The sequence below is a fragment of the Lonchura striata genome, chromosome 21 (genome assembly GCF_050655825.1).
Source record: "Lonchura striata isolate lonStrDom1 chromosome 21, ASM5065582v1, whole genome shotgun sequence".
NCBI lineage: Eukaryota > Metazoa > Chordata > Aves > Passeriformes > Estrildidae > Lonchura > Lonchura striata.
The window spans coordinates 7848228-7860851 of NC_140723.1; positions in this window are offsets into that span (position 1 = coordinate 7848228).

Genomic DNA, 12624 nt, shown 5'->3' on the forward strand with positions numbered 1-12624 from the left:
CTGAGCTTGCTCTGAAGCAAGGAGCCCCGGCTGGAGGAGGGAAAAGGCAGGAAGGGGTGGGAAAGATCCTGGATTTTTAAAGTTCACCCATTCCCTGTTTTTTTTTTTGGGGGGAGAGGAAAACTTTCCCAAGCTTGGCAGGGAGCCGGAATTCCTGGTTTATCCAGATGAAAAACCCCTAAAATAGGATCTGCAGGGCAGCCCCTAATTCCAGGGGTTTCATGGTTTTCTTGGGAAGGATCTGGAATTTTCCGGCTTTTCCGTGATGGAAATGTCGGCTATGAGCTTCCAGGTGGGGGAAGGGCCTTTGGGACCTCTGAGGCCGAGCCTGGAGGATGGGATGGGATCAGATCCGGGATTTGGAAGCTCGGTTTTCTCCAGGTTTGGCTTTTCTCGGGATTTAAGGAAAGGCCAATCCATGGGAGCATCATCCGGCTGTGGGAATTATCCATGTATGGGATAAAAATGTCAGAATTCCCAAGTTCGGACAGGCTGGAGAGGCTGAATCCCAAAGCTGCTCCATGGGGATCATCAGAATTATTCCCAGTTGTTGCCTGGATGGGATTTTCCAGCTTTTTCATGGATAACCATGAGTTTTTGGGGTGTTTTTCCTCCTGATGGAGGTTTCTAGGGATGAAAACCAGGGATTGAGGGGCTGAGGAGATGCTGGAATGAGGCTTTTCCTCACCCGTTGGAGCTCTCCGTGGTTTCTGGCTGCATTTCTATGGATCCATCCCTTTTCCCAGGGAATAAAGGGCAGGAAAAGAGGGAATGGCCTCAAGGTGCAGCAGGAGGGGTTTAGGTTGGATATCAGGAAAATTCCTTCATGGAAAAGGTGGGGAAGCCCTGGAATGAGCTTCCCATCCCTGGAATTGTTCCAAAATCCCTGGCTGCGGCCCTCAGGGTGTGGAATTCCTGTGGGAATGGTTGGAATCCATGACCTCGATGGCCTTTTCCCACCTGGACAATTCCACAATCCAACAGCCAAGGACGGGGATTGACCACGGCGTCAGATCCCAAAGGTCATCCTCTCCCATGCTTTTGGGATGTTTTCCTGGTTTTTTTTTTGGAAGCAAGCACAGCTCTGAGAGTTTTCCATTCCCAAGGGGAAAACGATCCCTCAATCCGTGGCCAAAATCCGGCGTTTTTCTGGGAAGGGAATGTCCCGAGGGAGGCATTTCCAGGTTTTTGGGGCTCAAACCCGTTCTCTTCCCATTCCGTTCCCACGTTATGGATGGATGCCATGCATTCCATTATCCCTGTCAGCGTGAGGGACAGGTGCCTGGAAGTGAGGAGAGATTCCCTGGATTTCAGGGAATGATGGATGAGTTACCGTGACGCCAGGCTAGGCTTGTGGATCCCACCCCGGGATTTGAGGGAATCGTGAAGGATTTATGGAATTCTGGGGGATGGCGAAGGTCTGTGGTCCCGCTGGATCCCGCCCCGGCTCCGGGATCCGGATCATCCTGAAATCGGAATTAAATCCAGGATTTCTCCAGCCGTTCCCAAGTCCTATATTCCAGCCAGTTTTGAGGATGGAGAAGGTGAGAAAGAGCTGGAATAAATTCCTGGATTTGAGGAGTTCTTATGGGAGTTCATCTGCTCATCCCGGAGAGGGAGAAATTCCCAGGAAGTCGATTTGCGTCACATCCGAGCCCGTTTTGGTTCAATTCCGTGGAAATCCCGTTTTTCCCTCTGGAGTGACCTCGGGCAAAGACAAATCCCGGGAATTTGGGCTTCGCTGCCGGCTCAGGCCCTTCCTGGGCTTCCAGCTTGGATCCAGCTTGGATCTCCCAGCCCTTCCCATCTCACTTTAGCAGGATTCCTTCGGGAACGAGGGTTGGAATATTTCCAGGGTTTTTTCCCCTGGATTTTCTCCTCTTCTGTGGCATTTTGGGGGAAACGGAAGTAATTTTTTTTGTCCTTTCCTTTGGTTTTCCAGCCTGGATTTTCTACCTTCCACAGGAATTTTCCATTGCCTGTTGATCCAGCCTCACGGAGGGAGATTTTTTCCTTTTTCCTCTGAGCTTTTCCCCCTTTTTTTCCCCTTTTTATCCCTTTTTCCTCTTTTTTTTTTCTTTTTGCTTCTCAGAAATAATTACTTTTGTTGGTAGCTCTAATGCAAAACCAGCACACCCTCTTTTCCCCCTTTTTTCCCTTTTTCCCCCTTTTCTCCCCTTTTTCTTGAGCTCATTTTCCCAGGAAAAACGCAGCCTCGGATGCGCCAGCAGTGAAAAAATTGGATTTTTAAGGAAACCTCCCCTGACCTCTCCCCATGGATTTTTGGGATTGGGAAGAGTTCCTCACCTTGGGAAGCAGAACAACTGCTCCCCCCAATCCCCCTGAATTTTGGGAGCTGCTCCTTTCCCAATCCAGGGGTGAGAATTCCCAGCGGGAATTCTTCCAGCTGAAGGAGGAGCCTCCCTCTCTCCCCCCGGGAACGGGAGCCGGGGTTGGATTTTTCCATCACCGCCTCGCACTGGGAATATTTTCCACCTTTTATTTTTATTTTTTTTTCTAGGGATCCTACAGGGGAAAAAAGCTCTGTTTTGTGGGATTACGTAATTCCAGGGTTTTTTGGGAAGGTGGGAACAGCTGAGCCCACCGGTGCCAGGGAGTCGTGTGGGAGTGGGAAACTCCTGGGAACGCAGGGAGCATCTGGAATGCGCCGAGCGGGATTTGGGGGAATTTTTGCCGATTCCGGGTCCGTTGTGGGGTCAGGTTGGTTTTCCCAGTGTGGGATGATCCCGTTGGATCTGTTCCCGGCCCAGCCAAAGGAAGGAGCTGCTGGAAAAGCAGGAGAGGAGAGGTTTTGGGGGGAATTCGGGAATTTTTGGGGTTTGCAGGAGGAAAGAAGTGAAGTTGTGCCTGGGGGACAACGGGATTTTTGTTCCTGGGATTTTTTGGGGGTTTTTTTGGGATTTGCAGGAGCAAAACAGTGAAGTTGTGCTGATATGACAATGGGGTTCACATTCCTGGGAATTTGGGGTTTTTTTGGGATTTTTCAGGAGCAAATCATGGACAGTTGTGGTGGGGGGTGGCAGGATTTGTGTTCATGGGAATTTTGGTGTTTTTTTGGGATTTACAGGAGCAAAGCAGCAAAAGTTGTGCTGGGAGGATGATGGGATTTGTTTTCCTGGGAATTTGGGGCTGGGCTGGTGGGAAGGGGTGGGAAAATCCCGCGGGATTCCTCTGCCCGGGATGCAGCTTTGGGAGAAGGAGAAGCTAGGAGAGGTTTTGGTGGGAATTTGGGGTTTTTTTGGGATTCCTCTGCCCAGGATGCAGCTTTGGGAGAAGCCAGGAGAGGTTTTGGTGGGAATTTGGGTTTTTTTTGGGATTCCTCTGCCTGGGATGCAGCTTTGTGAGAAGCCAGGAGAGGTTTTGGTGGGAATTCGGGTTTTTTTGGGATTCCTCTGCCCGGGATGCAGCTTTGGGAGAAGCCAGGAGAGGTTTTGGTGGGAATTTGGGTTTTTTTTGGGATTCCTCTGCCCGGGATGCAGCTTTGGGAGAAGCCAGGAGAGGTTTTGGTGGGAATTTGGGTTTTTTTTGGGGATTCCTCTGCCTGGGATGCAGCTTTGGGAGAAGCCAGGAGAGGTTTTGGTGGGAATTTGGGTTTTTTTTGGGGATTCCTCTGCCTGGGATGCAGCTTTGGGAGAAGCCAGGAGAGGTTTTGGTGGGAATTTGGGTTTTTTTTGGGGATTCCTCTGCCTGGGATGCAGCTTTGGGAGAAGCCAGGAGAGGTTTTGGTGGGAATTTGGGGTTTTTTTTGGATTCCTCTGCCCGGGATGCAGCTTTGGGAGAAGCCAGGAGAGGTTTTGGTGGGAATTTGGGTTTTTTTTGGGATTCCTCTGCCCGGGATGCAGCTTTGGGAGCAGCCAGGAGAGGTTTTGGTGGGAATTTGGGTTTTTTTTGGGATTCCTCTGCCCGGGATGCAGCTTTGGGAGAAGCCAGGAGAGGTTTTGGTGGGAATTTGGGGTTTTTTTGGGATTCCTCTGCCCGGGATGCAGCTTTGGGAGAAGCCAGGAGAGGTTTTGGTGGGAATTTGGGTTTTTTTTGGGGATTCCTCTGCCCGGGATGCAGCTTTGGGAGCAGCCAGGAGAGGTTTTGGTGGGAATTTGGGGTTTTTTTGGGATTCCTCTGCCCGGGATGCAGCTTTGGGAGAAGCCAGGAGAGGTTTTGGTGGGAATTTGGGGTTTTTTTGGGATTCCTCTGCCCGGGATGCAGCTTTGTGAGAAGCCAGGAGAGGTTTTGGTGGGAATTTGGGTTTTTTTGGGATTCCTCTGCCCGGGATGCAGCTTTGTGAGAAGCCAGGAGAGGTTTTGGTGGGAATTTGGGGTTTTTTTGGGATTCCTCTGCCCGGGATGCAGCTTTGGGAGAAGCCAGGAGAGGTTTTGGTGGGAATTTGGGTTTTTTTGGGGATTCCTCTGCCCGGGATGCAGCTTTGGGAGAAGCCAGGAGAGGTTTTGGTGGGAATTTTGTTGGGATTTTTGGGAACAAATCATCAACAGTTCTGCTGGGGAGTGACAGGATTTGTGTTCCTGGGAATTTTTGGGATTTGCAGGAGCAAAGCAGCAAAAGTTGTGCTGGGAGGATGATGGGATTTGTTTTCCTGGGAATTTGGGGCTGGGCTGGTGGAAAGGGGTGGGAAAATCCTGCAGGATTCCTCTGCCTGGGATGCGGCTTTGGGAGAAGGAGAAGCTAGGAGAGGTTTTGGTGGGAATTTGGGTTTTTTTTGGGATTCCTCTGCCCGGGATGCAGCCAGAGGGGACTGGGAGCATCCTTGGCCCCCCACTTTTCCAGGGAATCCGGGCTGCTCCCGATGGCCTGGGAGTCATCCTGACTCAGCAATCCCAGGTGGGCCGGGACGCCGGGAACGCGCGTGGGAGAGCGCCTAAATCCGGCTGGGAATGACTCAGAGCACGAGGGATCGGCTCAGCCGCCCCCGAGGTCCCTTCTCCCGAATTCCCGGAGCTCTGGAGAAGCAGGAAAACTCCGGAGGCCTCCAAAGGGATGGATTTGGGATGGCTCCCCTTCCAAGCCTCAGCATGCTCCGGCTTGGCCATTCCCATTGGGATTTTTTCCTTGTTAGTTTGATTTATTCCTGAGGATTTCAACTTTTTACGGAGCTTCCCATAGCTGGAAAAAAACCCTGGAATGTGCAATGAGCACATTCCTCATTTTCTCCCTCCTTTTTTTTTTTTTCATTTTCCTCCTTTTCCCTCCTTTTCCCTCCTCCTTTTCCCTCCTTTTCCCTCCTCCTTTTCCCTCCTTTTTCCTCCTCCTTTTCCCTCCTTTTCCCTCTTCCTTTTCCCTCCTTTTCCCTCCTCCTTTTCCCTCCTTTTCCCCCCCCATTTTCCCTCCTTTTTCCTCCCCCTTTTCCCTCCTTTTTTCACCTTTCTTCCCTACTTTTTCCTCCTTTTTTTTCCTTTTTTGTCCTTTATTCCCTCCTTTTTCCTCCTTTTCTCATCCTTTTCCCCACCCCTTTTTTCCCTCATTTTTCCCCATTTTTCCTCCTTTCCCCCTCATTTTTAAAGTCTTTTCTCCGTATCCAAAGCTCGAGACAATCCCTGTGGAAAAAGCCTTCGGGGTGGCTCCGTCCCTCCCTTCCCAACCCATCCGAGGGCTCTCCCTGCTCCCATCCCAGCTTTTCCAGCTCCTTCCAACCTCGGAAAACTTCTCCCCGAGGAGCAGGAGCCATTCCAGGGGAGCAGATGGCTGAGGAGGAGGAGGAGGAGGAGGAGGAAAATCATGGATGCAAATTCTCCGGGATGTCTCTGCAACATTCCCAGTGAAGGTCGTGCCGCTGAGAAAAGCATCCTGCAGGATTTTCCCCCGGTCCCCCAAACTTTGGGATATTTCATGGATGTCTGAAGCCTTCAAGCGAGGATTCCTCATCCATCAGCTGGGACAAACCTGGATTTTTAGGGATGTCCGGGATCCTGGGATGGCAATTCCGTGTTTGGAGCAGCCGGAATTGCCGGGTGTTTCCGACATCTCCGTGAAATAACAATTCCCAGATTTCCCAAGCCTGGTTTCCTCATGGGAAAATGGAGATTCCCTACAAGAAACCCTTTGGAATGTGGAGATTTATTTGGATATCAAGGCGGGGAATCTGGTAAAAGAGGACCCGAAATTCCAGGGATTTTCTCAAAGCTGCAGAACTTCCCCAGACCCCTGGAGAACTTCCAGACTCTTCCCTGGGATGAGAAAATTCCATGTTTAATTCCCCCCGCCATGGATTTAGGAGGAGCAGCAGAGCTGGGGGTGCCGGAATTCAAAGATCAAAGGAATTTGGGCTTCCTTATCTCCAAATTCCAGGGAAGCTGAGGCGGGAAGCCGGGAAATCTCCCGGCAGCCAAAAGCGGGGCAGGAGGGAGGGAGGGGAAGCAGAATTCCCAAATCCCTGCTCCGCTGACGGGGAGAAAGCGCGGAGCTGAAGTCGCCGCGGAGCGTTCGGAGCCGAGCGGGAATAATTCCGCTCGAAAGAGCCGGATTGAGGCGGAGAGGGATTTTTCCCAAAGAAGTGACAGCTCGGAGCTGGGCTGCGGTGTGGGAAGTTATTTTGGGAGGAAAGGCGGATTTCGGTGGCATTCCGAGGAGTTCCGTCTCCCGTCGGCAAACTCCGTCCCTGGATTTTTATTGCCGCCATCGGAGCGGCCAGAATTGTTTGTATCCCGAAGTTCTGCTTCATCCCAAAATTCCTGCTTGATGCCGTAGGGATAACCGGGATGGGGAGGGCCTGGCACAGCTTTTCCAGGGAATGTGGGGCTGCTCCATCCCTGGAGTGTCCAAGGACAGGGCTTGGAGCACCCTGCGTGCACCTGAAGCATTCCAGGATTCCATGTGCTGGGTTGGACGGGATAACTGGGATAAATCCTTCCCTGGGAGGGTGGCGAGGCCTGGGATGGAATTCCAGAGCAGCTGTGGCTGCCCCCGGATCCCTGGAAATGCCCAAGGCCCGGCTGGACGGGGCTTGGAGCAGCCTGGCATCGTGAGAAGTGCATTGGAACGGGATCAGCTTCCAGGTCCTTCCCAAGCCATCCTAAAAATTCCGGATCCGTCACAGCCTGTTCCCATCTTTCCGTGACCAAGTGGGAATGGAGCCAGCTGGAGATGTCCCCGTTTCTTGTCCCTGCCTGGTGCTGCTTTGTCCCACCAACATTCCCGTTCCCAGCCAGTATTCCCAGCTTCCAGCCAGCATTCCCAATTCCCAGTCCGTATTCCCAGTTCTCAGTCAATATTCCCAATTCCCAGTCAGTATTCCCAGTTCTCAGTCAATATTCCCAATTCCCAGTCCGTATTCCCAGTTCTCAGTCAATATTCCCAATTCCCAGTCAGTATTCACAGTTCCCAGGCAATATTTCCAGTTCCCAGCCAATATTCCTGGTTCCCAGTCAACATTCCCAGTTTCCAGTCAATATTCCCAGTTTACAGCCAGTATTCCCAGTCAATATTCCCAGTTCCCAGTCAATATTCCCAATGAATATTCCCAGTTCCAACCCAATATTCCCAGTTCCAACCCAATAGTCCCGATTCCCAGCCAATATTCCCAATTCCCAGCCAATATTCCCAGTTCCCAGTTGATTTTCCTGGTTCCCAGTCAATATTCCCAGAACCATTCCCAGTTCCCAGTCCTGGATTCCCCCCATGCATTCCCAAATCCCTCCCACACTTCCAGGGCTGGAATTCAATTTTTCTTCCCAAACAAAAAAATCCCCACAGCCCCCCCCCCTCCCCCCCCAAATATCCCATGCAGGAGCAAGAATTGATTAAATTAATTAAAAATTAATTAAATTAATTAAATTAATTAGTAGCCATTGTGTCATTAACGCCAGACTTTAATTAAATTGTGTGGAGATAACGACTCCGGAGCTTCCCAACAGCCAAACATTCCCAGGATGGAGAAATTCCTCCTAAAACCCATCCAAGGCGATCCCTGTCCTCCGGTGAAGCTCCAAAGTTGGAAATTCCAGGCGATTTTCCACTAAAAATGGCTCCTTCCTCCTCTTCCCACCCTCTTTTCCATCCTTTTGGAGCTGGAATCTGGAGGCTGCCAAGGAATCTTTGCCTTCGGAAAACGAATCCCACTCCCAACATTCCGGGTTATTCCCCTTTATCCTTCTCCCACCCATTCGTGGGTTTGGCTCCGGGGCAAGGCTGTGCTGGAATTCCCATGTGGAATGGTGGGAATTTTTAAAATCCTGGTTTAGTTTTGTTTTCCAAGGAGGTGTGGCAGCTGCTGAGTCTTTGGGAAGCAATTCCCAGCTTCCTGAAAATCTCCACCCGCCTCATCCAGGGGTGACTCCCATCCAAAGGAATGTTCCAGCCATGGAAAACGGGAATGCTGGGAGAGTTGGGAATATTGGGAATATTGTGTTTTTCCATGGAAGAGCCTGACTTTGGGATCTGGCAGCTGAAGGGAAAAACTCCTGGATTGGGGCATCCCGTGGCGATGGATTTGGGAATTTTTGACTCTTGGTGGTTCCGCTTTTCATGGGAAATTCCTTGTGAGGGGGAAAATGAAGGATCCGAACTTGGGAATCTGGGGTTGGATTTGGTTTTATCCCGGAGTTCCAGGCATTGAGGGATGGGTAGCTCCAAAATTTTGTCCCGGTGGTTTTTTCCCAAGCAGAGCCCCAAAAAGAGGATCCCGGGAGGGAAAACAGAGGGATTTTCCATGGAATTGGCTTTCAGGGGGATTTGGAACTGCTGGAATTCCAGCCCAGCCGGTAACACCAGTCTGATCCAAACTGGTGGGACTTGATTCCCAAAAAACCTCCCAGAGAGGAACCACCAGGAGCCAAAAATTCCCAAATCCATGGCCATGGGCTGACCCAATCCAGGATTTTCCCCCTCAGTGTTACTGGGCTGGAATTCCAGATGTTTCCCATCCCACCCCAGGGAAAACTTTTGTCCCAAATTTAAGCCCCAAAAGAGGATTCTGAGTGGATTTTGGGAGCTTTTCCATGGAATTGGCTTTGTCCAGCTGGAAATCAGGGAGTTCCCCTGGGATTTTGGGAATGGGTGGGGATTGGGGGCTGGAAGGAAAGGATTTGGGAAGGCAGGGAGAGCACCTGGAAGTGGGAATACGGGATAAGGATGTGGGGATTTGTAAGAAAAGGGGTGTGGATCTCCCCGGGCATCCCAACCCCTCTTCCCAAGGAATCCTGGCATCTTCCCGGAGTCTGAGAGCTGCAGGAAAAGCAGGAGAAGCTGTGGGGCAGGGCCTGGAGGGGGTGGGATCCCAGCCAGGGAGGGATTTCGGGGAATCTGGGATCACCCCAGGCTGGACCTGGGGGTTCAGGGAGACGGGAATTGCTGAGGGAAGAGGGAATAGGGAGAAAGCGAGGATCCCTGTGGATCCCTGTGGATCCTTGTGGATCCCCGTGTGTCCCTGTGGATCCCTGTGGATCCCTGTGTGTCCCTGTGGATCCCTGTGGATCCCCGTGTGTCCCTGTGTGTCCCTGTGTGTCCCTGTGGATCCCTGTGTGTCCCTGTGGATCCCTGTGGATCCCTGTGTGTCCCTGGGTGTCCCTGTGGATCCCTGTGTGTCCCTGTGGATCCCTGTGGATCCCTGTGGATCCCTGTGTGTCCCTGTGTGTCCCTGTGTGTCCCTGTGTGTCCCTGTGGTTCCCTGTGGATCCCTGTGGATCCCTGTGTGTCCCTGTGGATCCCTGTGTGTCCCTGTGTGTCCCTGTGTGTCCCTGTGTGTCCCTGTGGTTCCCTGTGGATCCCTGTGGATCCCTGTGGGTCCCTGTGTGTCCCTGTGGATCCCTGTGTGTCCCTGTGTGTCCCTGTGGATCCCTGTGGATCCCTGTGGATCCCTGTGTGTCCCTGTGGATCCCTGTGGATCCCTGTGTGTCCCTGTGTGTCCCTGTGGATCCCTGTGTGTCCCTGTGGATCCCTGTGTAGTCCCTGTGTGTCCCTGTGGATCCCTGTGTGTCCCTGTGGATCCCTGTGTGTCCCTGTGGGTTCCTGTGGGTGCCTGTGGATCCCTGTGTGTCCCCGTGTGTCCCTGTGTGTCCTTGTGGATCCCTGTGTGTCCCTGTGGATCCCTGTGGGTTCCTGTGGATCCCTGTGGATCCCTGTGTGTCCCTGTGTGTCCCTGTGGATCCCTGTGTGTCCCTGTGGATCCCTGTGTGTCCCTGTGGATCCCTGTGTGTCCCTGTGGATCCCTGTGTGTCCCTGTGGATCCCTGTGGATCCCTGTGGATCCCTGTGTGTCCCTGTGGATCCCTGTGGGTTCCTGTGGATCCCTGTGGATCCCTGTGGATCCCTGTGTGTCCCTGTGTGTCCCTGTGGATCCCTGTGTGTCCCTGTGTGTCCCCGTGTGTCCCTGTGTGTCCCTGTGGATCCCTGTGTGTCCCTGTGGATCCCTGTGGATCCCTGTGGATCCCTGTGTGTCCCTGTGTGTCCCTGTGTGTCCCTGTGGATCCCTGTGTGTCCCTGTGTGTCCCCGTGTGTCCCTGTGTGTCCCTGTGGATCCCTGTGTGTCCCTGTGTGTCCCTGTGTGTCCCTGTGTGTCCCTGTGGATCCCTGTGGGTCCCTGATCCTGGATCCTGCCTGCTCCCTGCTCCCTATCCTGGATCCCAACCCCACCTGCGGCCCCTCCTGCATCCCAGCCTGTCGTGTATCCCACATCCCTGCCTGGATCCCGCTCCCTGGCCCGTATCCCACGTCCCTGAACACATCCCAACTCTGCATCCCAATCCCGCATCCCAATCCTGCTCCCCAAATCCCAGCATCATCCTGCACCCCACATCCCTGCATCCCAATCCTGCATCCCAATCCTGCTTCCCAAATCCCAACATCATCCTGCATCCCACATCCCTGCATCCCAATCCTGCATCCCAATCCCGTATCCCAGTCCTGCATCCCACATCCCTGCCTGCATCCCAATCCTGCTTCCCAAATCCCAACATCATCCTGCACCCCACATCCCTGCATCCCAACCCCACATCCCAACCCCACATCCCAACCCCACATCCCAATCCTGCTTCCCAAATCCCAACCCCACATCCTGCATCCCAATCCAGCATCCCAACCCCATCCTGTATTCCACATCCCTGCCTGCATCCCAACACTGCTTCCCAAATCCCTGCCTGCATCGTAACCCCACATCCCAATCCTGCTCCCCAAATCCATCCCTGCATCCCCCCATTCCCCAAATCCATCCCTGCATCCCCCCATTCCCCAAATCCATCCCTGCATCCCCCCGCTCCCCAAATCCATCCCTGCATCCCCCCATTCCCCAAATCCATTCCTGCATCCCCCCACTCCCCAAATCCATCCCTGCATCCCCCCATTCCCCAAATCCATCTCCGCGATACCTCCGTGCATCCCCCCCAGTAACCCCCCCTCAATCCATCACCCCTCCATCCATTCCTCCCCAAATTCCCCCCGGGTCCATTCCCCGATCCCTCCTCGAATTCCCCCGGGTCCATCCCCCGATCCCTCCCCGCATCCCCCCCGATCCATCCCCCGATCCCTCCCCGCATCCCCCCGGATCCATCCCCCGATCCCTCCCCGCATCCCCCCGATCCATCCCCCGATCCCTCCCCGCATCCCCCCGGGTCCATCCCCCGATTCCTCCCCGCATCCCCCCCGATCCATCCCCCGATCCCTCCGTGAATCCCCCCGGGTCCATCCCCCGATCCCTCCCCGCATCCCCCCCGATCCATCCCCCGATCCCTCCGTGAATCCCCCCGGATCCATCCCCCGATCCCTCCCCGCATCCCCCCGATCCATGCCCCGATCCCTCCGTGAATCCCCCCGGGTCCATCCCCCGATCCCTCCCCGCATCCCTCAGGGTCCATCCCCCGATCCCTCCCCGCATCCCCCCCGATCCATCCCCCGATCCCTCCGTGAATCCCCCCGGATCCATCCCCCGATCCCTCCGTGAATCCCCCCCGGGTCCATCCCCCGATCCCTCCCCGCATCCCCCCGGATCCATCCCCCGATCCCTCCCCGCATCCCCCCCGATCCGTCCCCCAGCCCGTCCCTCCGTCCCGCTCCCGCCCCCGCAGCCCCTCCCGGGGGCCGGGCCGGGGCGGGCCCAGCCCGGGGCGGGCCGGGGGCGGCCGCTCCGGCCCCGCTCGGCTCCGGCCCCGCTCGGCTCCGGCTGCTCCAAATCCGCTTAAGGGCGGCAGCGGCGGCGGCGGCGGAGCCGCTGCACCGGGGCGGCAGCGCCGAGCCGGGCCGAGCCCCCGAACCGGACCCCCGAACTGGGCTGAGCCCCGACCGGACCCCCGAACCGGGCTGAGCCCCGACCGGAACCCCCGAACCGGGCTGAGCCTCGACCGGACCCCCGAACCGGGCCGAGCCCCCGAACCGGACCCCCGAACCGGGCCAACCCCCTCCCCGACCGGACCCCCGAACCGGGCTGAGCCCCTCCCCTCCCGGACCCCCCGAACCTCCTCCCCGACCGGACCGGGCCGAGCTCCCTCCCCTCCCGGACCCCCCGAACCGGGCTGAGCCCCTCCCGGACCCCCTGAACCCCCTGCCCTCCCGGACCCCCGAACCGGGCCGACCCCCTCCCCTCCCGGACCCCCTGAACCCCCTCCCCGACCGGACCGGGCCGAGCTCCCTCCCCTCCCGGACCGGTCCGAGACCTCTCCCATCCCTT